The 24,213-nt window shown below is 37.4% G+C and overlaps 1 protein-coding gene across 1 annotated transcript in view; it reads left to right on the top strand.

Annotated features, from left to right (window-relative positions):
- Nucleotides 1–24,213, top strand: part of nab (NGFI-A-binding protein homolog) — a 57,289-nt gene that overhangs the window by 1,305 nt on the left and 31,771 nt on the right. The gene's annotated exons all lie outside the window — the stretch shown is intronic.

Below are 24,213 nucleotides of genomic sequence, written 5' to 3'. Positions count from 1 at the left end.
TGACCATATGAAATGGTGACAACGTCAAATTTCAAATGGTTACAATTCAATGATATTGACATCATAAACATTCCGCTTTTCTAAAAATATGAGTTGACTTAATTTCGGATTAAATTCGGTCAGTCGGAGATTTCCTTCAGGACTATTTCAACTAACCATCTTATTCCTTCCGCGGAACTTTTTTTTCATGCTGGTCTTCAAGGCCGCGGCACAATGAAATTTTTCTTATAGACGCGTTTAACACAATCGTATGCATTCCAGTATAAAAAATAAAAATAAATGTAAGGCGCGTTAACCTCCGAAGAGATCTAAGGCCGAGCTTTTCTTCCAATTTGCGTTGTGCTCCACTTGATTTTCCCTACAAATTGTAGGTCCCCTACATGTTTTATGTCGTCTCCGAACGGCATCTGCAAGGCAAATGAGTTCTCACTGAGTGATTTTCATGGCAGAAATACACTCGAAGTGCTTGCCAAACACTGCCGAGGGGCGACCCCGCTTAGAAAAATTTTCTTCTAATTGAAAAACCTTATTTCTAAAATTTTGATGTTGCTTTGCCCGGGGTGCGAACCCAGGGCATACGGTGTGGTAGGCGGAGCACGCTACCACCACACCACGATGGCCTGCATTCCAGTAACATCGTCATAATCAACCAAGATGTTGAGTTTGTAAATATAAAGGAACTTTAGACTTGGCAATCGAAGTTTATTTCGCCTTGCCCATTGACATACAAAATTTTAAGAAGCACTCTTATAAACGTTCTCCCTATACAACAAGTATACGTGCTAACATATTTTGTGCCGTATTCATATATTAAATTGCAGTTTTTGATTGTGAAAAATGTTAGAAAAGTTACCAACGAGTGGCAGAAATAATTTCACTTGCAAAGTATGCCAGCACCTTTAGCCAAAGCAAATATCAAATACTTCTTCCTATGCTTTGCCTGCAATAAAAGCTGTGAGTTGGCTATTTTTCATATCAGATGGCGCCAGTGTCGCTCAATCTACCATTCTCCATAAAAATACGTGCAATCTACTCATAATGCATAAGATTGAGAAAAACGCATCTATATGAAAAACTGCTTAGGTGACGTAGCTTTAATTTAGTAAAAATATGGTTATAGCTTTTTCCTCGAAACGGTACGAGTGTCAAACAGAAATGTTCTAAACGGCCATTATGTTAAATTTAAAAAGGTTATAAAGCTAATTGACCTCATGGGATCATTGAATTCGGTTTCGTAATCTAATACTATTTATATAAGAATCTGTTCGATGAGATTCATGAGAAAGGTTCGTGTAGCATTCATTTCAATATTCATATCGCTTCTGCTGGCAGCCGTGGTTCAATTGCTAGGAAAAACAACATCAAAATTTTTATAAAAAATTTTTCTAAGCGTGACCGCCCATCGGTTTGGCAAACACTCCGAGTGTATTTCTGCCAATGAAAAGCTTCTCAGCATAAACGCATCTGTTTGCTGCTGCCGTTCGGAATCGGCATAAACTTGACAAAACGGTGTTAAGTACGTTTTTTCTTAACTCGTGACCGATGGGCTTGTTTTACGAAGGGTTTTTCCAAGTACACCGTTCGTATTTTATGACGAGTTTCGTATTGATGTGTGAACCTTCTGTGCTCATTTCAATCACTACTTGGGCTTGATTTACGATTTTTCATTCTCACGCTTCGAGAACGATTTGTGGTCGATTTAACATTTTTCGGTCTCAATTCAAGAACGGTTTGTGCTTGATCATTGGTAGGAAGAAGGTAATTTTTTTTTTTATTACCCATTTATTTATATATTTTTTTTTAATAATACTTCTTTTGTCATTAATAAAAAATATTAATAACAAAAAAACTATTATTAAAATCCAAAACATTAGAAAAACGCATAATATGCTTTTTTCATAAATTTCTCTTCTTATTTGATGATGCAGTCTGAATATATATCGTCGCCCGCTAGCCAGAAGCATGAATGTGCAATTTTTCCGATTTTGGAGGCCTCTTTGGATTACCCTTTAGATTTTCTAGGTTCCACTTAAATCTAGAGCTTCCTACGTACATGGAAACCGCAATAATTTGCAATGCCATTTTCACGAATGTATAATTCAATCACACAAAAATTGAGCCAGAAAAATGAATGTGGCACATTGTATGACACATTCGTTGATATGGCTAAACAATTTTTGAAAAAAATAAGATTAGCCCATATTCGTATATTCGAATGTTCGGGTATACGTGCCTGGTATTCTTTAAAAAAAATTATGTCGATGAAGAATTTTTAATAGCTTAATATCCGAAAAAAATAGTCGTTTATTTGAAGGTAAATCGATTTATTCGAAGCCGTTGCCTCTTCCCGAATCAAAACTAAACTACTTGGAAAAATTGTGTGAAAAACTGGTTATACCAAAATAATATCATTATTTTTATAAAAATCTTGAGGGCAATGCTTTTCCCGAACCCAACATTTCAGAAGATTCTGATGAGAATAAGAACTAGTTCAATGTTTGCAATAATATTAGGGTATATGAAATTGAATTGAATGTGTAACCTTTTACAATTACATACATACTTTCGATAAGTCAAAGCCGCGGATGTTTCCCCAAGTACTGTGTTGCTCCGAATCCCAATCCACCAACGGAATTGGCCTAGCAGGTCTTTGCTTGGCCCTAACGTTATTTAAAAATCAATCTTTAGTGATATTTTTACGTCTTTTGAGGTTAAGGCCATACCATGGCCAGTTGGGAGATTCTTATAGCTTATTCGGATTCAACGCATCAAAATGCATAGAAAGCATGAGCAAATTAACCTGATCCGAATACTTTTAATTTTTTTGGGCCTTAGCTCTGTAGGTGGACGCCTTTTCGAGATATCGCCATAAAGGTGGGCCAGGGGTGACTCTATAATGTGTTTGTACGATATGGGTATCAAATTAAAAGTATTAATGAGTGTTTTAAAAGGGTGTGGCCCTCAGTTGTATATGTAAGGGCGTTTTTGATATATCGACCAAAATGTGGATCAGGGTGACCCAGAACATCATCTGTCGGGTACCGCTAATTTATTTATATATGTAGAACCACGAAAAATATTCCTGACATGATTCCAAGGGCTTTTGATTTCGCCCTGTAGAACTTTTTCATTTTCTTCTACTTAATATGGTAGGTGTCACGCCCATTTTACAAAGTTTTTTCTAAAGTTATTTCGCCCATTTTCACAGAAAACAGTTATCGTCATAGAAGCTCTGCCCTTACCAAATTTCACTAGGATTGGTAAATTTTTGTTCGACTTATGGCATTAAAAGTATTCTAGACAAATTAAATGAAAAAGGGCGGAGCAACACCCATTTTGAAATTTTCCTTTTTTTTTTTGTATTTTGTTGCACCATATCATTATTGGAGTTGAATGTTGACATAATTTACTTATATACAGTAAAGATATTAAATTTTTGTTAAAATTTGCCTTTAAATAATTTTTTTTTTAAAGAGTGGGCGTGTTCGTCATTCCGATTTTGCTAATTCTTATGTAGAACACATATAATAATAGGAGTAACGTTCCTGCCAAATTTCATCAATGATACTACAATGACTGCCAAATTACAGCTTGCAAAACTTTTAAATTACCTTGTTTTAAAAGTGGGCGTTGCTACGCCCATTGTCCAAAATTTTGCTAATTTTCAATTCTGCGTCATAAGGTCAACCCACCTACCAAGTTTCATCGTTTTATCCGTCTTTGGTAATGAATTATCGCACTTTTTCGGTTTTTCGAAATTTTCGATATCGAAAAAGTGGGCGTGGTTGGATTCCGTTCATTTTAAATAGCGATCTGCGATGAGTGCCCAAAAACTCACATACCAAATTTCATCAAGATACCACAAAATTTTCTCAAGTTATCCTGTTTACGGACGTACGGACATGGCTAAATTAATTTCTTTTTTCTTTCGATTAGTATGGCATAAACTACAGGGTACCGTTATACGAACAAAATTAATATACTCTGTGAGCTCTGCTCAGCTGAGTATAAAAATCTCAAGTATGTTCTTCTGCAAAGGGGGGTCTGAAATAAGTGATTAATATAAAGTTTTTTGAGATAGGGCGTATTTTATTCGGTATAATCGGATATTGAACTCATCAGTCGATATGTGGAACTACCACAGTACTATTTTGATAGCACAATGATTTGAAAATATGTTCATTTGAACTGAAAACGCCGTACCTGTTTGAAACGAAACTAAGAAAACACGAAACTTAGTTAAATTATGTAAATTAACAAAATTAACTTTTGTCAACAGTGGGGAGTGGGATATTTAACACAGTGCTTATGAACGTCAATAATTTCAATTTCAGTCAAACTATACAAATGTGTTCAAAATGTTTCTGCATAATTTAGATTAAAATACAATCTGTATAATTAAATTATTTATTCGTGACGTTTTCTTTGCTGGAATGGCCCATGTGTAAAAAGCAGAGTAACCATAAAGCGAATAGTAAAAGTATTGAAATATATACAAATAGGTACATATGTATGTCTCCCCCATTATATAGTAAAAATGCAGTCACCCAGTTAGACGCCAACTTTTTCCAAACTCTCAAGCAGAGTCAAAGTTTTTGTGAGTCTGTACTGAGCACAGAAAAAAATGTACAGAAGTTGACAAAATCTGAAACCCACAACTAAAAAAGAACAGAAAGAGTGAATGCTATCCCTTGCAAGGACAGTCAGCAGAACAAAAAAGCTTTCAATGAGCGGCAAAAAAATGTATGAAAAAATGTTGGCACGTTTTTGCCACCCTCAAACCATTTTAACAGCGTACATTACGAGTATTTATAGTATAAATGGACAAAAATCAGCGAAAAATGTCTCCTTATATAAATACATATTCTTGCTAAACTTTGATTTTTAAATTTTTACATAGAAATTGCAAAAATATTTATGAGAAGTAAAAATATAAAAGTGGAGCACACATTATTTGGATTGGAAAGTTTGTAGGAAAGGAGATATTATTAGTCAATCAATTGCGCTCCACCTTTATATTTTTACTTCTCATAAATATTTTTGCAATTTCTATGTAAAAATTTAAAAATCAAAGTTTAGCAAGAATATGTATTTATATAAGGAGACATTTTTCGCTGATTTTTGGCCAGTTATATAAAGGAACTGCTTAAAATTTTTCTATTTTGTTGTTATTTTCTCCTTTTCTTACATTTTCTCGGTGTCTTAACCTATCTATTAAGTTTTACGCTTGTAACTCTATGAGAACTTACATACAAATCAATCCCAAAATTCCCTTCGTTCCGTTTGATTTTTCTAAATAGCTCAGTCCGTGCGCCCCCTAGCGAAACTTTTTGTATTTTGTCATCGGCTGTCATCGACCTCTGAATTATGTTTGAAATTTTAAGTCTCTAGCTCGTCAAGAAGTTACTTAAAAGCTGATTTGAAAATTTTCAAATTCTTATCTAATTATTTCAATCCGTGCGCCACCTAATGGATTTTTTTCCTTTTGTTGCATTTTCACGGTGTTCTAACCTATGCGTAAACTTTCACGTTTGTTGCTCCATGAGAAGTTACTTAAAAATCGATTGCAAAATTTGTACGAAAATCGGACAAACATTCAACCGGCCTAATATAAAGGAAGTAAAAAGCAAAAAAAATCTTAGCAAAAACACATAAACTTATAGTTTGTCCTTAAAAAAGAAGCGGTCATTTACTTGCGGTAGCGAAGAAGCAGGCAATGCGGTATCGGAACACTAAATAGCTTTGATAAAATAGAAATGGGGAATAAAAAGTGATATGCGATTTTATTTTGTTGGATATTGTTTTTTAAATTACAATTGTTTTTAAAAACCCTCTTTGTGAGAATATGAGCGATTATGCTTATTCGTTAGCGCGAAGGTTTTTTTGTTGCGCCGAAGCTCTGCAAGGAAAGCAAGTGTGCAAACTCCAAAAAATTATGACTTTGAAGAAAAAGAACAATTCCGATGACTTTTGAAACTTACTATATGATGCCGTTTTATCGCTGCTCGTAATTCCGTCTCTTCCTTGTTCTCGTTCGTGCACGTTTGCCAACATGAGCAAATAAAATGCAAGTTATAGTTACTGACCCGTAACGTACCTTAGGTATCGACAGATCCAGATGTATAATCCGTGCGGCCATTCAGGCATACTCAGTCCAACGATTCACTTTGGTGTTCAGTAGACAAATTCGAAAGAAAAGTACAGCAAAATACCACCTCTAAACTTTTTTATCTTTCTAAATACAGCTAAAATGGCATTTTGGTTATTTTAGATACGAACTCAAGACCTAATATATATCTTTTTTGGTGTACTAATATCCGTTTGACTCGTTTGAAGTCGTTTTCACGTAATTTTGTTTTCTAGACGAGTTGTAGTGCCTTAAATTATGCTTCCCGTTTCACTAAATACTGCAGAAGTTAGGAATGTGAAAATATTAGGTATCTGATTTGCAAATACTTTATCACAGCCCCAATTCACTTTCTTCATGTCTGAGCCGTTCGCGTCGGTCCTTGTTTCCCTAGCACGGTCTTAGTACATTTCAGCACGTGTTGGATTCTCTTGAACCCTTTTCCATCTTAGACGTCTTTCTGCCTTTATTTTAACATTAACATTTTCCTTTACATCCGACAAACTACCGAAACAACGTTCCTTTCAATAAAAATGCAGGCTAAGCTGCGTCGCATTTAGGAAGTGGAATATGAGCTCTTGATGCTTAGTATAAATTTTGAAGATATATTCAAATCAGAAGGACTATAGGGCCTTGCAACGATGTAACCGAGCAGAGTAAACATATTTCTCACTTCAGTCCTGATAGGTTGCTAGAAGCCCGGCATGCCCAAGTTATGGGGCGAGATGACCCCATCACAATAAATAGCCAAATCGTGGGAAACGATGAACTGCCCGCAGAGCTGTTCAAACACGAAGTTGAAGAGTTGGTGAAGAGCATGCATTAACAAAAGCAACTTTGACCTCTTTCTACGAATAAAAATCACGTTTTATTAGTGCCTCATCATACCTTTTCGGATATATGGCTAAGAACAGTGGCGGATTCACGGGGGGGGTTTCGGGTTCAAACATCCCTCCCCCCCCCCCCCCCTGGAGATGTTGATAGAAAGTAGCATAGTTAAAATGACGGTGCTACTGGTAAAACTTAAATAAATTAACATATGCACTTTTATTAAGAATATCAACACTGAGCGATTTTGGCTACTAAACAATTTTCATGTCGTAAAAAAGGTACGAAAAATACTTTAAATCTGCTTCAGCTTGTAAAATGGGCATCTCAAGCTTGATAATTACAAAATTAAAGAAGATGGTGTAGATGTGAGGTATTTTTCGTACCTTTTTTATGACATGAAAATTGGTTCGTAGCCAAAATCGGTGAGTAACATATGGCTGTATATTCAAGCTTTAAACACATACAGCATAAAGAAACTAATTTTTCCCATTACTATTTCCCAACAATCGCCTAGGTTTTTTGAAACACTCTTCTAGCACTTCGTTTACAGAAAGTGGTGTACCAATATGGATATTCAATGAAGCGAGTCCATTCAGACGTTCTTGACTGACTGTAATCCGCAAGTAGGATTTCAAACTTTTGAGAGTAGAAAATGTGCGTTCTGGTGTTACTGCCGAAACTGGTAGAACGGCTAATATGCGTAATATCTTATTTACATGTTCGAAAGAATTTGGATTCACCATCTGAAAAAATAAGATAAATAAGAAATATAGCATACAAACTTTGTAGGTAATCATTAAAATTGTACCCACCTCAAGTGCATCAAACACATTTTTCAAAATTCTGACCATCGACTCGCCTTCTCCACATTTTGACTTCCATTGCAAACTCGGCTTTGGAACAATGTACAACACTTTCATAAAATTCATGCAGTTTATTGCATTTTTCAGCGTTGTATTCATTTTTGGGGAACAAAACACCGAAATTTTCGAAAATTAGTTGGTGTTTCATGAAACGGCTCTTGATATGAGTTATGAATGCATCAAGAAATGGAATAGAGGATGCGATTCTATAATAATCTTCGACGCTCTCAGTATCGACGTTGCATCTATTTAATTGATGTTTACGGATGCGTGGTTTCTTGTGTAGCGCAACCCTCTCAAGGGGTTGCCAGCGCATTATATAGCTTATCCAACCCAATTGACAACCTCACCTACCCGTGGCGAATCCTGTTTCATTAACAGCCGAGGCTCTGGCGACCTCGAACTCCTGATGGATCAAGGGGGTGGGAGGGCGGTTTGGCCTAGAAGGTTTCATGTGGTCATAACAAATCGTTTCCCGAGATGGTCGGGCTGGTACCTTTATTGTGCTTGTTACCGGAACGTACCGGTTCTGCATCCGGCAAAGGACCATAAACATCGATAACCTTATCGCTATAACAACAACAGCAACATTTGAAATTGCACGCTAGAAATAGCAGCTTGAAACTGAGAAGCCTGTGCTGAAGTTTTGTCGTTTTTCCCTTCTGCTATCTCTCAAAGCCTTCGAATATTGCTGGCTGAATTTCAATGTAAGTGGATACCGCTTAATGACATTGGCCAATCTTGTTGGGCAGACACTATGCAATTTTTGTCTTCGACTTTCTTTTTATACCCGGCTGTACTTGTACACAGGGTATTACAACTTTGATTGGATAACGATTTGTTATACAGGTATAAAGGAATCGAGATAGATATATACTTCCATATATCAAAATCATCAGTATCGAAAAAAATATTGATTGAGCCATGTCCGTCCGTCCGCCCGTCCGTCTGTACGTTAACACGATAACTTGAGTAAATATTGAGATATATTCACCAAATTTGGTTCACGAGCTTATCTGGACCCAGAATAGATTGGTACTGAGAATGAGCGAACTCGGATGATAGCCACGCCCACTTTTTACATATATAACATTTTGGAAAACACAAAAAGCCAGATTATTTAGTAAATAACACACCTATAATATTGAAGTTTGACATGTGGACTAATATCGAGACTCTTGATACAAATTTGAAAAAAAAAAATTTTAATTGGGCGTGGCACCACACCGAATAATATAAGCTATATCTTTGCAAAAAAGGGCTTTATATCAATGGTATTTCATTTCCCAAGTGGATATATAAGAATAAATCGGAAAAACTTCAAGTTTTAAAAACTGGGCGTGGCACCGCTCCTTTTATGACTAAGCGATTTTCTATGTTTCAGGAGCCATAACTCGAAGAAAAATTAGTTCAGAATCGAACCATATGTATATGTATTATTACGCAGCCTTGTAACACTATTAAGCACACAAAACAAACAACAACAGCATTTTAAGTGTATGGGTATGTAATGTTCGGTTTCGCCCGAACTTAGACTTCCTTACATGATGCATAATCGAAATGTTTTTCTGGAGAACGTTTTGCCTTTTTGGTCATAGGTGAAAATCAAAATAAATGCAGCGTGCCTACGTGTTACAATCAAATATACGACATAAAATAATGAAGTAAACACACCCCCCCCCCCCCCCCCCCGGAAATACAATTCTAGATCCGCCACTAGCTAAGAATAAAGGACGATGTCGACAGCAGATAGGATTGACCCTGGAGTATTCGAGAGAAATAATCTCCGGAATATTTATGGTTCTGCCCGCGATGCAAACGGTTTTGTCCAAATTTTTGGGTCGGGCAGGGTATACATATGAAATTTTTTAGTAGGTCATGAAAAAACCTTAAAAATCAAAGTCGAAAAAAAGTCAAAAAGAATAAAATTTCGCAGGCTGAAAAATTATTTTTTCCTGAGCCCAAATACTATAGAAAAATCGATGGCGCTATATTAGTTAACTTTCGTCCATACAAATCGACCCACCCTAACGTACATATCTGTAAATATGGTCTGTTTACGCCGAAAACACCGATCATAATTCCTTCAAAAATTTTGCAGCAAACCAAAGTTCAGGCAGGACAACGTTTGCGAGGACTGGTAGTATGTTAATAATAATATTTTTATACTCAGTTGAGCAGAGCTCACAGAGTATATTAACTTTGATTGGATAACGGTTGGTTGTACAGGTATAAAGGAATCGAGATAGATATAAACTTCCATATATCAAAATCATCAGTATCGAAAAAAAATTCGATTGAGCCATGTCCGTCCGTCCGTCCGTACGTCCGTCCGTCTGTCCCTTAACACGATAACTTGAGTAAATTTTGAGGTATCTTGATGAAATTTGGTATGTAGGTTCCTGGGCACTCATCTCAGATCGCTATTTAAAATGAACGATATCGGACAATAACCACGCCCACTTTTTCGATATCGAAAATTTCGAAAAATCGAAAAAGTGCGATAATTCCTTACCAAATATGGATAAAGCGATGAAACTTGGTAGGTGAGTTGAACTTATGACGCAGAAGAGAAAACTAGTAAAATTTTGGACAATGGGCGTGGCACCGCCCACTTTTAAAAGAAGGTAATTTAGAAGTTTTGCAAGCTTAAATTTGGCAGTCGTTGAAGGTATCATGATGAAATTTGGCAGGAACGTTACACTTATTACTATATGCCTGCCTAATATAAATTAGCAAAATCGGAGAACGACCACGCCCACTTTTTAAAAAAAATTTTTTTTAATTCAAATTTTAAAAGAAAAGTTAATATCTTTACAGTATATAAGTAAATTAAGTCAACATTCAACTCCAGTAATGATATGGTGCAACCAAATACAAAAATAAAAGAAAATTTCAAAATGGGCGTGGCTCCGCCCTTTTTCATTTAATTTGTCTAGGATACTTTTAATGCCATAAGTCGAACAAAAATTTACCAATCCTTGTGAAATTTGGTAGAGGCTTAGATTCTAGGACGATAACTGTTTTCTGTGAAAAAGGGCGAAATCGGTTTGAAGCCACGCCAAGTTTTTATACACAGTCGACCGTCTGTCCTTCCGCTCTGCCGTTAACACGATAACTTGAGCAAAAATCGATCTATCTTTACTAAACTAAGTTCACGTACTTATCTGAACTCACTTTGTATTGCTGTAAAAAATGGCCGAAATCCGACTATGACCACGCCCACTTTTTCGATATCGAAAATTACGAAAAATGAAAAAAATGCCATAATTATATACCAAATACGAAAAAATGGATGAAACATGGTAATTGTGTTGGTCTATTGACGCAAAATATAACTTTAGAAAAAAACTTGGTAAAATGGGTGTGACACCTACCATATTAAGTAGAAGAAAATGAAAAAGTTTTGCAGGGCGAAATCAAAAGCCCTTGGAATCTTGGAAGGAATACTGTTCGTGATATTACATATATAAATAAATTAGCGGTACCCGACAGATGATGTTCTGGATCACCCTGGTCCACATTTTGATCGATATCTCGAAAACGCCTTCACATATACAACTAAGGGCCACTCCCTTTTAAAACCCTCATTAATACCTTTAATTTGATACCCATATCATACAAACACATTCTAGAGTCACCCCTGGTCCACGTTTATGGCGATATCTCGAAAAGGCGTCCACATATAGAACTAAGGCCCACGCCCTCTTAAAATACTCATTAACACCTTTCATTTGATACTCATATCGTACAAAGAAATTCTAGAGTCACCCCTGATCCATCTTTATGGCGATATCTCGAAACGGCGTCCATCTATAGAACTTAGGCCCACGCCCTTTTAAAATACTCATTAATACCTTTCATTTGATACCCATATCGTACAAAATAAATTCTAGAGTCACCCCTGGTCCACGTTTATGGCGATATCTCGAAGAGGCGTCCACATATAGAACTAACCCCCTCTCCTTTTTAAAATACTCATTAACACCTTTCATTTGATACCCATATCGTACAAACAAATTCTAGAGTCACCCCTGGTCCACCTTTATGGCGATATTTCGAAAAGGCGTCCACCTATAGAACTAAGGCGCACGCCCTTTTAAAATACTCATTAACACGTTTCATTTGATACCCATATCGGACAAACAAATTCTAGAGTCACCCCTGGTCCACGTTTATGGCGATATCTCGAAAAGGCATCCACCTATAGAACTAAGGCCCACGCCCTTTTAAAATATTCATTAACGCCTTTCATTTGATACCCATATAGTACAAACAAATTATAGAGTCACCCCTGGTCCACGTTTATGGCGATATCTCGAAAAGGCGTCCACATATAGAACTAAGGCCCACGCCCTCTTAAAATACTCATTAACACCTTTCATTTGATACTCATATCGTACAAAGAAATTCTAGAGTCACCCCTGATCCATCTTTATGGCGATATCTCGAAACGGCGTCCATCTATAGAACTTAGGCCCACGCCCTTTTAAAATACTCATTAACACCTTTCATTTGATACCCATATCGTACAAACAAATCCTAGAGTCGCCCCTGGTCCACATTTATGGCGACATTTCGAAAAGGCGTCCACCTCAAGAACTAAGGCCCACGCCCTTTTAAAATAATCATTAACACCTTTCATTTGATACCCATATCGTACAAACAAATTCTAGAGTCACCCCTGGTCCACGTTTATGGCGATATCTCGAAAAGGCATCCACCTATAGAACTAAGGCCCACGCCCTTTTAAAATATTCATTAACGCCTTTCATTTGATACCCATATAGTACAAACAAATTATAGAGTCACCCCTGGTCCACGTTTATGGCGATATCTCGAAAAGGCGTCCACATATAGAACTAAGGCCCACGCCCTCTTAAAATATTCATTAACACCTTTCATTTGATACTCATATCGTACAAAGAAATTCTAGAGTCACCCCTGATCCATCTTTATGGCGATATCTCGAAACGGCGTCCATCTATAGAACTTAGGCCCACGCCCTTTTAAAATACTCATTAATACCTTTCATTTGATACCCATATCGTACAAAATAAATTCTAGAGTCACCCCTGGTCCACGTTTATGGCGATATCTCTCCACATATAGAACTAACCCCCTCTCCTTTTTAAAATACTCATTAACACCTTTCATTTGATACCCATATCGTACAAACAAATTCTAGAGTCACCCCTGGTCCACCTTTATGGCGATATTTCGAAAAGGCGTCCACCTATAGAACTAAGGCGCACGCCCTTTTAAAATACTCATTAACACGTTTCATTTGATACCCATATCGGACAAACAAATTCTAGAGTCACCCCTGGTCCACCTTTATAACGATATTCCGAAAAGGCGTCCACCTATAGAACTAAGGCCCACTCCGTTTTAAAACACTTATTAACACCTTTCCTTTGATACCCATATTGTAAAAACGCATTCTAGAGTCAACCCTGGTCCACTTGTATAACGATATTCCGAAAAGGCGTCCACCTATAGAACTAAGGCCCACTCCGTTTTAAAACACTTATTAACACCTTTCGTTTGATACCCATATTGTACAAACGCATTCTAAAGTCAACCCTGGTCCACTTTCATAACGATATTCCGAAAAGGCGTCCACCTATAGAACTAAGGCCCACTCCCTTTTAAAACACTTATTAACGCCTTTCTGTTGATACTCATATTGTACAAACGCATTCTAGAGTCAACCCTGGTCCACTTTTATAACGATATTCCGAAAAGGCGTCCACCTATAGAACTAAGGCCCACTCCCTTTCAAAATACTCATTAACACCTTTCATTTGATACCCATATAGTACAAACAAATTCTAGAGTCACCCATGGTCCACCTTTATGGCGATATCTCGAAAAGGCGTCCACATATAGAACTAAGGCCCACGCCCTCTTAAAATACTCATTAACACCTTTCATTTGATACTCATATCGTACAAACAAATTCTAGAGTCACCCCTGATCCATCTTTATGGCGATATCTCGAAACGGCGTCCATCTATAGAACTTAGGCCCACGCCCTTTTAAAATACTCATTAATACCTTTCATTTGATACCCATATCTTACAAAATAAATTCTAGAGTCACCCCTGGTCCACCTTTATGGCGATATCTCGAAACGGCGTCCATCTATAGAACTTAGGCCCACGCCCTTTTAAAATACTCATTAATACCTTTCATTTGATACCCATATCGTACAAAATAAATTCTAGAGTCACCCCTGGTCCACCTTTATGGCGATATCTCGAAAAGGCGTCCACCTATAGAACTTAGGCCCACTCCCTTTTAAAATTATCATTAACACATTTCATTTGATACCCATATCGTACAAACAAATTCTAGAGTCAGGCCTGGTCCACCTTTATGGCGATATCCCTAAATGGCGTCCATCTATAGAACTATGGTCCACTTACTCTTAAAATACTCTTTAATACCTTCCATTTGATACACATGTCATACAAACACATTCCAGGGTTACCCTAGGTTCTTTTTACAATATGGTGATTTTCCCTTACTTTGTCTCCACAGCTCTCAACTGAGTATGTAATGTTCGGTTACACCCGAACTTAGCCTTCCTTACTTGTTTTACTTAATAAACTCAATATCCCTGAAGAAGACGCGAGAGAGTCAAAGAAACGCGTGTGAAAGTGAAGTGGAGAAATTATAAATATTAGCGAAAAATATTTAGGACCTTTATCTGCCCTCTAAACAAAAATTTTGCTCACAAAAAATGTTTTTATAGAACGAGTAAACCTCAAAAACTATATAAGCAGGCGGCGCCAAAAGCATTGTTTCCCACGAGCTTGACTTCAACGGCTGTTTCAAACGGTTATGCTTATCACAAGTCTAATTATTGCTTCAAGCAAGAAAGAAACGTGACAAGATGAGCATCAATGGCAAAAATTTCAGACAATATTAAAAAAATCTATTTTTATCTTTTGCAACGTATTTTTAACGGATTCATAAACATAAAATATTCACAAGAATTACGTTTTTTTTGGCATTAAATTAAATCACACATACATAAATAAGTATGTGTAAACCTTTTTTCTAACAAATAATAACTCTCCAGAAAATCACCCTTTTTTCAGACATTTTTAAATTATGTCTCAAATCTTTTGTTTACCCAAGAAACGCCATATTTGAAAAGAGGAAATCTTTTCCCAGCGCATAATAAACAGCACCCTTAAGAAGAAAATCTCACAACTGCCGTTACTCAAACAAATATACCTACAGACATTATATATAAAGGTATATGAGCAAACAAAAGATCGTCGATCTTATACAAGTAAAAAAAAAAACAAATTTCTAATATTTGATAGGCTGACTGTATGAACAAAAGAAAAACTCATTGTCGCATACAAAACAAGACGCACATCAAGAAGACCAACCCCAAACCAAATAGGCAGCGCATCGCACCCTAAGCAAATAAGGTGGGATTGATATCAAGGCAGGCCAGGTAAGACGAAAACTTTAAAGTTAGATACGTAGGCAGTCTCAAACGCACATGCACATATACAAAGAATTTCATTATTTCCTTGTCAGACAGCAGCCGCCACTGTGCGTTTCGTATTAATAGACACACGATGGAGGGTAATTTCTTGGCAAACCGATCACAGAACTATTTCCTATTATGGCATAAGGTATTTTTGCAGTTAGTCTCATCAAGCGTTAAAGAGTTTGCTGTACAATAACGGCCACAAATGTCATCAATCTTAAGAAGATGCGCAAGGCCTAACTGCCTGCCTATTTACGCTCTTTCCCGCGCGGCAAGGATGTGCTACGCTTTTGCACTCTTTACATTAAGTTTGCCTAGCTAGTTTTGTTAGCTGCAGTCATTTTTTTTTTTTGGCCTCTTTCACCCTGTGCAGTTGTGATTGGTAGCTGCTGACTGCCTGGTTGGCTAGTTGGTTGGTTGGCTGGCTGGCTAGTTGACTGGTAGGCAGGCTCTCAACGGCACACACAACGCTTGTATAAGTATATGAGTATGTAAGCAGCAGCATCCTGCCTTGACTTGCTCATTGTCTTCTGCTTCTACACCACGCGCATGCGTAACTTAACGGCCCACTTCAAGCCGTTCGAACTCATCGACGCATTGGCGTTATTGCCTCCATTGGAATTTTGATCGACAAGAATTTGGTCGTTTAAAAACTCCTTAATTTATCGTACGAGCATATGAGAAATACTTTTGTCTTACATACAAATATACATAAATACATATATATTTAGTTAAAGTTTTTGTTGCATTACTTATTTTATTGTTTTTTTGCTTCAAAGTCATTGCTGTTGTTGCCAAATAAATGCGTAACTCTCTTTATACCCAGTTGCCCTATTACATAAGAGCCATTTCCAGGGACTCTCCACCGATGCATCAATACGTTTAAGAATGGCCGATATGTTGTGGGCAGAGGAGGCCAAATGGGGTTTTAAAAGGGATACGTGCAGCTTTTTTTAGTGTTATTTTTAGAAGAATGAATGCCTACTTAGTTGGCAACATCCCTCGGGAGTTACTGTCAGCGTCGCTAAACGCCTATGGCGAAGGTAGGTCAACGGAAAGGACAATCCACTTGAATCTACAGTCACAAGAGTGCGCACAATTTCCTCTGGGTGCTTTTCTAGTGTTCAGCAATGTCTTACGTAAGTCCATCGGAAGTAAGGTTTAGAAGTCGAAGAGCTCTGGTTGAGTTGATTAACAAATATTTCTGCAGTAGAGCTATCGCAGAGGAATAGGACGAGGTTAAAATCGGGAAAGGGAGCATTGGCAAGAGTGGGATGTGCTCTATTTTCCATACCCCAGGTTGGCGTATTAAACAAACTTCTGGTAGAGAGAGAAGCCTGTCGCTGCCAAGGATGACCTAGAAATCCTGTTCAAGGAAAAAATTCAGAACACCCTAAGCGATTTTTGGCAGTGCTTTCTGGATACGGTGGCTGAGTGAGCTGTTTCATATTGACTGACTGGCAGCCCTGAGCTGAAGCTTTTTCGAGGAAATAAAACATCAGACTTTCAGCAGCTCCTCGGTCGGTGGGTACTCTCTAGATGAAACTTTCCTGAAGCTCCAATTTTATTAAGACTTCGGTTTGCCTTTAATTTTGCAGGGCATCGGCAGTAGTTGAAGAGCCAGACCGGGTTTACACACGACTCACTATCAATAGAGGTTAATGTTTTTATGGATCACCATCCGATAAGAGTTCATACGGTATGTCTTAATATAGTGGAAAACAATTCCTACTATTTGAGATGATGACATATAAGTGCGAGACGCACGTCAGTAGTGAGCTGGTGGTTAGCCCTATTCCTTCTATGGATGCTCAACATTTAGAACTTTATCAATTTGCCGTGAATTTTTGTAATCTCTATTAGAATTGTGAACATTCAAGACTCATGAGCAATGAAGTTCGACATCATGTTATCAAATCGTGCACGAAATATTCGGGCTAGCATCATTATGGTGCTTGTGTACGAGTCTATATCCCGCAAAGGACTGTCGATATTTAATTGCAGTCCATACGGATACCACTTAGAGAGCCTCGGAGTTGCTCTGCCTGCTTAATATATATCGATGATCCCATTGCTAGTTGCGATACCTCTGCTACTGTCAGGAGCCCTCTATTCATTTTACTCTAGAACAGCATCTCCGTCCGTCTTTGTGTTCCGAGTTTTCAACCATTGGAACTTGTTGGTGTCTTGCTCTTCGGAGGCTTGTGTGCTGTTTGCACGTCTTTTCGGGGCACAAAATTCTTAGATATTCTCGGCTGCTTGAGTTCGCCCCTTTATTTAGCTGTATTTCTAATGGCTTTTTGCTTACTTAATGCAGACTAGCTCCTCAACGATGATTTTTCCTATAATGATTTAGCAAGTCCATCGTCATTCAATAATTGATCCCTTCATCCCCTTTGCCCGCTGCTCTTTGACTACTCATTCCCAGTCGCTGTTGCGGTTTTCTCCCTAGGGCGCATATCTTAGCCTCCAGTCGCCATATCTACTGAAGTAGAAGTTAGAAAAAAAATTATGCCACTTTTTGCATCGTAATAGTCGTGGCCCTGCCCCTTAAATCTTGACGCTACACGGTTTTTTATAAAAACTGACATCTGGCTATAAAATGGTTAAACCGTTCTAAATATTCCCTACTCGTTTTTTTTTGTTGCTTTGCGTGCACTAGCCCCAGGTCGATGGCTATCAGTTGGAGGCTGGTGGAAGCTGATGGCTGACGGTTGACTGGTTAACAATGCAGCGCCTATAGCTCATCAATATATCCCAACGTTGGCGCGGCGCAGCGTTACGCTGTTCAACACCATTGTTGACAACAGCAACAGCAACAGCAACACCAACAGCAACAGCAACAACAACGTTATCAGTAACAGCGACAAGAATCCTGCACCTCAACAACAAAGTTTCAGTCTGTCCGTTGCCGGGTTCGTTGGTTGGTATGTGACGTCGTCGAATGTCGTCATTATTGCCATCAAGTGGTGCCAAGTGAAAAACTTCAGCAAGTACTTAACTTTTTTCTTGCTTTTTTCTCCTTCATTTGATCGCTATAGTTTTGCAATAAAAACAGCATATTTAACAAATGACAACAACAAACAACAACAAGTGGCTTGCAACATGAACACACTCCAATGCATATACATATTAATATATTGGGTATCAATAAAAAATTGTATATGAGACTAGAAGCTACGCATGCGCAGCATAAAACATAGCAACAAACACACCTACATGCACAGATATCTAGGAAGCAGCGAAAAAATGTCTCGTAAATTAAATGAGAAAGAAATGTGGTACATTATTTGTGTATTAAAATCACGTCTCGTTTATTTATTGCTGCCAATGCAATCCCAAAGAGACGAATAAATAAACTACTGGCATGCTCACACACACACACACATAGATATATAGATGTTTTGCTGTACATATGTACGTATTTAATAAAAATCAGTTAACGAAAAGACAGTGACAAGTACAAAATTACAAAAACATTGTATTGCGAACTTTAACCCGAAAAAGAATCAAAATTCTGAAAGCTAAAACTCTAATTTCATTCACATGAACTCTTCTGTGATTCGCAAGAGCTTAATATAATTTTGGAAAACTGCAACCCAAAAACGAGGCCTTTGAGTCCTTTTTTAAGAGGTCTTTGGCAAACTCCATAGCGCTGGACTATGTGACAGAGCGGGCTTGAGGCCTGCATGCACACCATTATACCTTATAGGAGGGTCGTGAGATTTCGACGAACGATAACTTCCAACTCCTCTTATTCAAGGTGTTATGTGGATCGTGGCTATAAGAAAACCGATCTTTTCAATACAGGCCAGTCTCGTTAAATGACGGTGACCTTACCACATCAGTGCTTTCACTATGTTTTATATTAGGCCGCTAATTGGTCTTGCGGCCAAAATGACTAACCCAAAAACATTAAACGACGGCAGCGATGATGGGAGAGAGGGCGGCTTGACAATACGAAAAAGAAAAACACATTCTTATCATTTATACGGACCCAGATATCGAGGGTAGCGCAAAGTCCGTGAGCTTTGTGAGGAGGCGTTTTACGACTCAGGGAATAAATAGATATGAGAAGGGAACGAGACAGAATGTCGGCCAGCTGAGCCCGTCTTATCGATGAAGGTGGTTAATGCAAAAATATTTCACGACGATAAGCAGAAAGGCGTGAAGAAGAAGCCTCTACAACCAATGATGGGGATCTGGATAGTGAGAGAATCATAACGTAGAACAGTGCTACTGGGTACCGTGAGGTCAGGCAATACCTGACAGCGCTCGCATTGGCGGTGGCAGAGCTTGGCACTTCGATAGCCCCCTATCGGTAACCACCGCGGGAATGATATGCTGCAGCTGATACGGCACTCCTAGCAAACTACTGAACCTCAATACTTCCATTTAGCGCACACCCATACTCGAGCAAGATCACCAGACGCTCGCCTAATATTATTTCCCCATTCCCTACCTCCTCTGACAAAAAAGAGAGGTAAATCTTGCGGAAACGGCGAAATCCAGCGCGCATTTTTTTATGCTGAAGAGCATCAGTATGATCACCATATCACACGTCCAATTTACCACATTTGATGAGAGTCCAAGGCTGTTGCTAATTGCTCCTCTACATCGGTACAAAACAACCGAAGCCTTTTCAGCACTTTTCTTAACATACAACTTTTAAACTTTCTACCTCATTTCGAAATAGGACCGCCTCCGAAATGTTCCTCTAACATCATCATAATTCACAAACAGACAGTATCAACCCTTTAGATCCCAAAGCAGTTCGTGAACAACATTGAATCTTTCTCTGAACCGTCGCGCTGGCCAGCTTCAAGAAACCTCCAATGATATCTAAAGTTCCGGAATTTGTAATCTGGTCACGCGTACTTTTTAGACTTAAACGAGTGAATGGCTCATGAATGTTAATGGATGGTGTTCCTGTTAGGCAGGTGATTCCAGAAAGTCAAGCAGACTCCTACGCAAGGGTTTCGTCAATGCCTTGGAGTAGTATCTCACACTTCAACATTAGCAGAAGCTTATCAGGGCTTTTGCTTGTCTTTCGTGATTCCAGATTCAATAATTCCTAACCACACCTTGAACAGCTCCCAGTTCAATGTGAGTTTGATGCTCTTGGCCATATTGACGAGCCGCCAACTGAATGCTTTGATGTCAGTAAATATCTACGTCTCCCATAGAGGTTTGTCCATAGCCCGTACAGTTATTTTCCTTTCAATCTAGCTAGTCACTCAAGTCACCGTAGACCACACAAGGGTTGATAATATCATCACCATGTTAGTCGATATGTAAACTGTGCCTTGTTCTCATGCTCAGCCTTTTTTTTTGCTCCAACTCATCAAATGTTTTTCATAACCTTTTTAATCAGTTGTTAGCTGGCGATTATACGGAGTGGTGTGTGCAACATGTCGCTTTTCTGCTGTGTAGTGCCACACGGTAAGTAGCAACAACAACAACAACGGTCGTCAAACGCATTGATCTCGCGTTCTTGTTGACCAACTTGAGCTACTTTCTGTTGTGTTTCTCTCCGCTAAAAACTCAACCAAACGTAAACATTACAGTGAGGCAAGTAAGTGGTGGCGTTCCAGTCGCAGTCAAGCCAAAACACACCCGCCTCATGCCACAACGTGCTCATCACACAATCCGCTACTAATTATTTATTTATTTTTTTGTTTTTCCTTTTTTGTTTGTTGTTATTTGCAATAATAATTCGAGTAAAAACAAATGACAAAGTAATAACAAAAAAGTGCCTGCCAACAAATGTTTTATTATTTTTGTTGTTACATTTTTTTTTGTTCAACCATGCCGTGTCATATTGTTAATGTCCAGTCTGCAAGGCTCTCTTACTAGCTTTGGCTTCTAACATCCATGCTGTTGGTGATGATCGCTACCAACCAGCGAGTGCCACCATCAGACAAACCTAAGTCGTAGCCGTAGCCCAGAAGGGGGGTAGAATGAAAAGGTACAACACCAACGCTGGTAGAAGCTATCCAGGGTATTGACGACGACTATAATTGCCGGATCGACGACAGTTTGTGCAAGAGTAATAGACATGTGCACCGAACATTGATGATGCCACTGCGCCACCGACACAGCAAAATTGTGACGCTTCCCACCACACGTACACCACCTTCACGATACTTCACGATACGCGTGGGGCATGCGATCTTTGCTTGTTATACATCCATACACATGTGATTGTATATAGTGACCCACAGCCAAAATGATAATGTTTTTAGCCGACTTTTGACGTGAAGCTTTAAATTAAAAATAAAAATATAATAAAAAAATTGTAAGCACCTCCTTTATATAAATGGATAAAAATCAGCAAAAAATGTCTCCTTATATAAAGACATATTCTTGCTAAACTTTGATTTTTAAATTTTGACATAGAAATAGCAAACAATTTATGAGAAGTAAAACTATAAAAGTGGTGCACACATTACTTGGATTGGAAAGTTGGTAGGAAAGGAGATATTATTAGTCAATCAATTGCGGTCCACCTTTATATTTTTACTTCTCATAAATATTTTTGCAATTTCTATGTGAAAATTTAAAAATCAAAGTTTAGGAAGAATATGTCTTTATATATGGCTCCATTTTTCGCTGATTTTTGTCCATTTTATAAAGGAAGTGCTTAAAATTTTTTTATTTTATTTTTACTTTCTCCTTTTCTTATATTTTCTCGGTGTCTTAACCTATCTATTAAGTTTTACGCTTGTAGCTCAATGAAAACTTACATAAAAATCAATTCAAATTCCCTCCGTTCCGTTTGATTTTTCTAAATATCTCAGTCCGTGCGCCCCCTAGCGAAACTTTTTGTATTGTGTCAACGACTGTCATCGACTTCTGAATTAAGCTCTAAATTTTTAGCCTCTAGCTCATCGAGAATTTACTTAAAACCCGGTTTCAAATTTCCACATTTTTATCTAATTTTTTCGATCCGTGCGCCACCTAACGGAATGTTTTTCTCCTCTTGTTCCTTTGTCACTGTGTCTGAACCTGTCTCTGAGGATTCACGTTTGTAGCTTAATGAGAAGTTACTTTAAATCGATCTCAAAATACCAAATTTCCAAATTCTTATCCAAATATTTCGAACCGTTCGCCACCTAAGGGAATTTTTTCTCCTTTTCTTAAATTTTATCGGCGTCTTATCCTATTTGTGAAGTTTTACAGTTGTAGCTCAATGAGAACTTACATAAAATCAATCCCAAAATTCCCTGCGTTTCGTACGATTTTTCTAAATATCTCATCCCGTGCACCCCCTAGCGAATCTTTTTGTATCATGTCATCGGCTGTTATCGACCTCTGAATTAAGTTTGAAATTTCAAGTCTCTGGCTCATCGAGAAGTTACTTGAAAGCTGGTTTCAAAATTTTCAAATTCTTATCTAATTATTTCGATCCGTACGCCACCTAACGGATTTTTTTCCCTTTGTTGCATTGTCACGGTGTTCTAACCTAAGTGTAAAGTTTCACGTTTGTAGCTCAATGAGAATTTACTTAAAAATCAATTGCAATATTTTTATGAAAAGGAAGTAAAAAAAAGAAATTAAAAAAAATGTAGTGAATTTTTTACCTTTAAGTATTACCTCCAAAATTACATTGTGAATAGTTCTAAATCTTATGAAAACAGAGACATCGTCGTTCTCATGGAAGACTAGCACATTCCAAATTCCCGTGGAATGTTCGCGTGGAAAACTAGCACAGTTTGCTATTTTCGGGGAGGATTAGTACAGTTTTCCAAAAAAATAATTTTAACTCAGAATAAAAAAAAAAGTTTAGTTTTCGAAATATATTTTCTATAGCTTCATAACTCATAAAAAGGAGAAGCCAAATTTAGTAAAATTATAACGTTGTTCCAAAGGTCCGCAAAAGATACAAATTAAAAAAACCTATTCTGAGCATTTCACAAATTCTAAAGTTCCCGAAAAAGAAAAAAAATTCAAAATTGCTCCTGATTTCTATATTTTTTTTATAGAGGTCGAAATATTTTGAATGTTAAAATAAAAAAATATAAATAAACTGTTCCAAGTAGCTTTTCATTAGTTTGCGAGTTTCTGAGCAGGTCAAAGAAAAATGTGTGCAAAATTATGAAAAGATATTCACAATTTTTCAAAAAGTCGAAAAATTTTAAAAGAAAGCTATTTTACGTGGAATTACAGGAAATATGAAAAAAGTTTAGACTTTTCCGAATTTCCAAAAATTTGAAAAATATCTAAAATTTCAAAAGAGCTGATAAAACTGTTATGATAATTTCTCAATCCTTCCAAAAATGAGCTGTACAAAAATTATAGAGCTCCTTGAAAATATAAAAGAAAGTGACTCAAATCCAAGGCGAATCCATACCATGTGGTGGCAAAGAGAATTCAACCAATTCACCGTGCAGAAGAATGTCAAGTCAAAAGATATATTAAAGTACAAGCCGCTGTATAGAAAATAATCAATAAGAAGCAATCAGCTGTTGGGATAACAACACCTGGTACTGAACTCGGCTTGCTCAAATCTAAGCGGAATATTCACACTTTTCAAAAAATTTCAAATCTAAAATAATATTTACAAACATTTTTTAAATTGATTTTAGTAGCTTTGGATTTCCTGAAATAGCAATTGAAAGTTTTGCAGAACAAAAGTTCGAATATTTGCAAAATTTAAAGAAATTAAAAAATTTTAAATTAAAAAAAAAAAATTTATAAAATTTTGAGTAGCTTTGCAAAAGTTTTAGAGCACCTGGCAAGAAGAAAAGAAAGTTTTCTAAATCTACACGTAATCTTCATATTTTTAAAATATTTAAAAATTAAAAAAAGATTAACAAATATTTTCTGAACAGATTTTTTAAATAAATTTACTAAAAAGTTGATACAAAGTTTTA

This window comes from Eurosta solidaginis, chromosome 5, assembly GCF_040869045.1.
Source record: "Eurosta solidaginis isolate ZX-2024a chromosome 5, ASM4086904v1, whole genome shotgun sequence".
Classification (NCBI taxonomy): Eukaryota; Metazoa; Arthropoda; class Insecta; order Diptera; family Tephritidae; genus Eurosta; species Eurosta solidaginis.
Note: the sequence above shows the minus strand (reverse complement) of the source record. Positions and strands in the feature narration are given on the sequence as shown.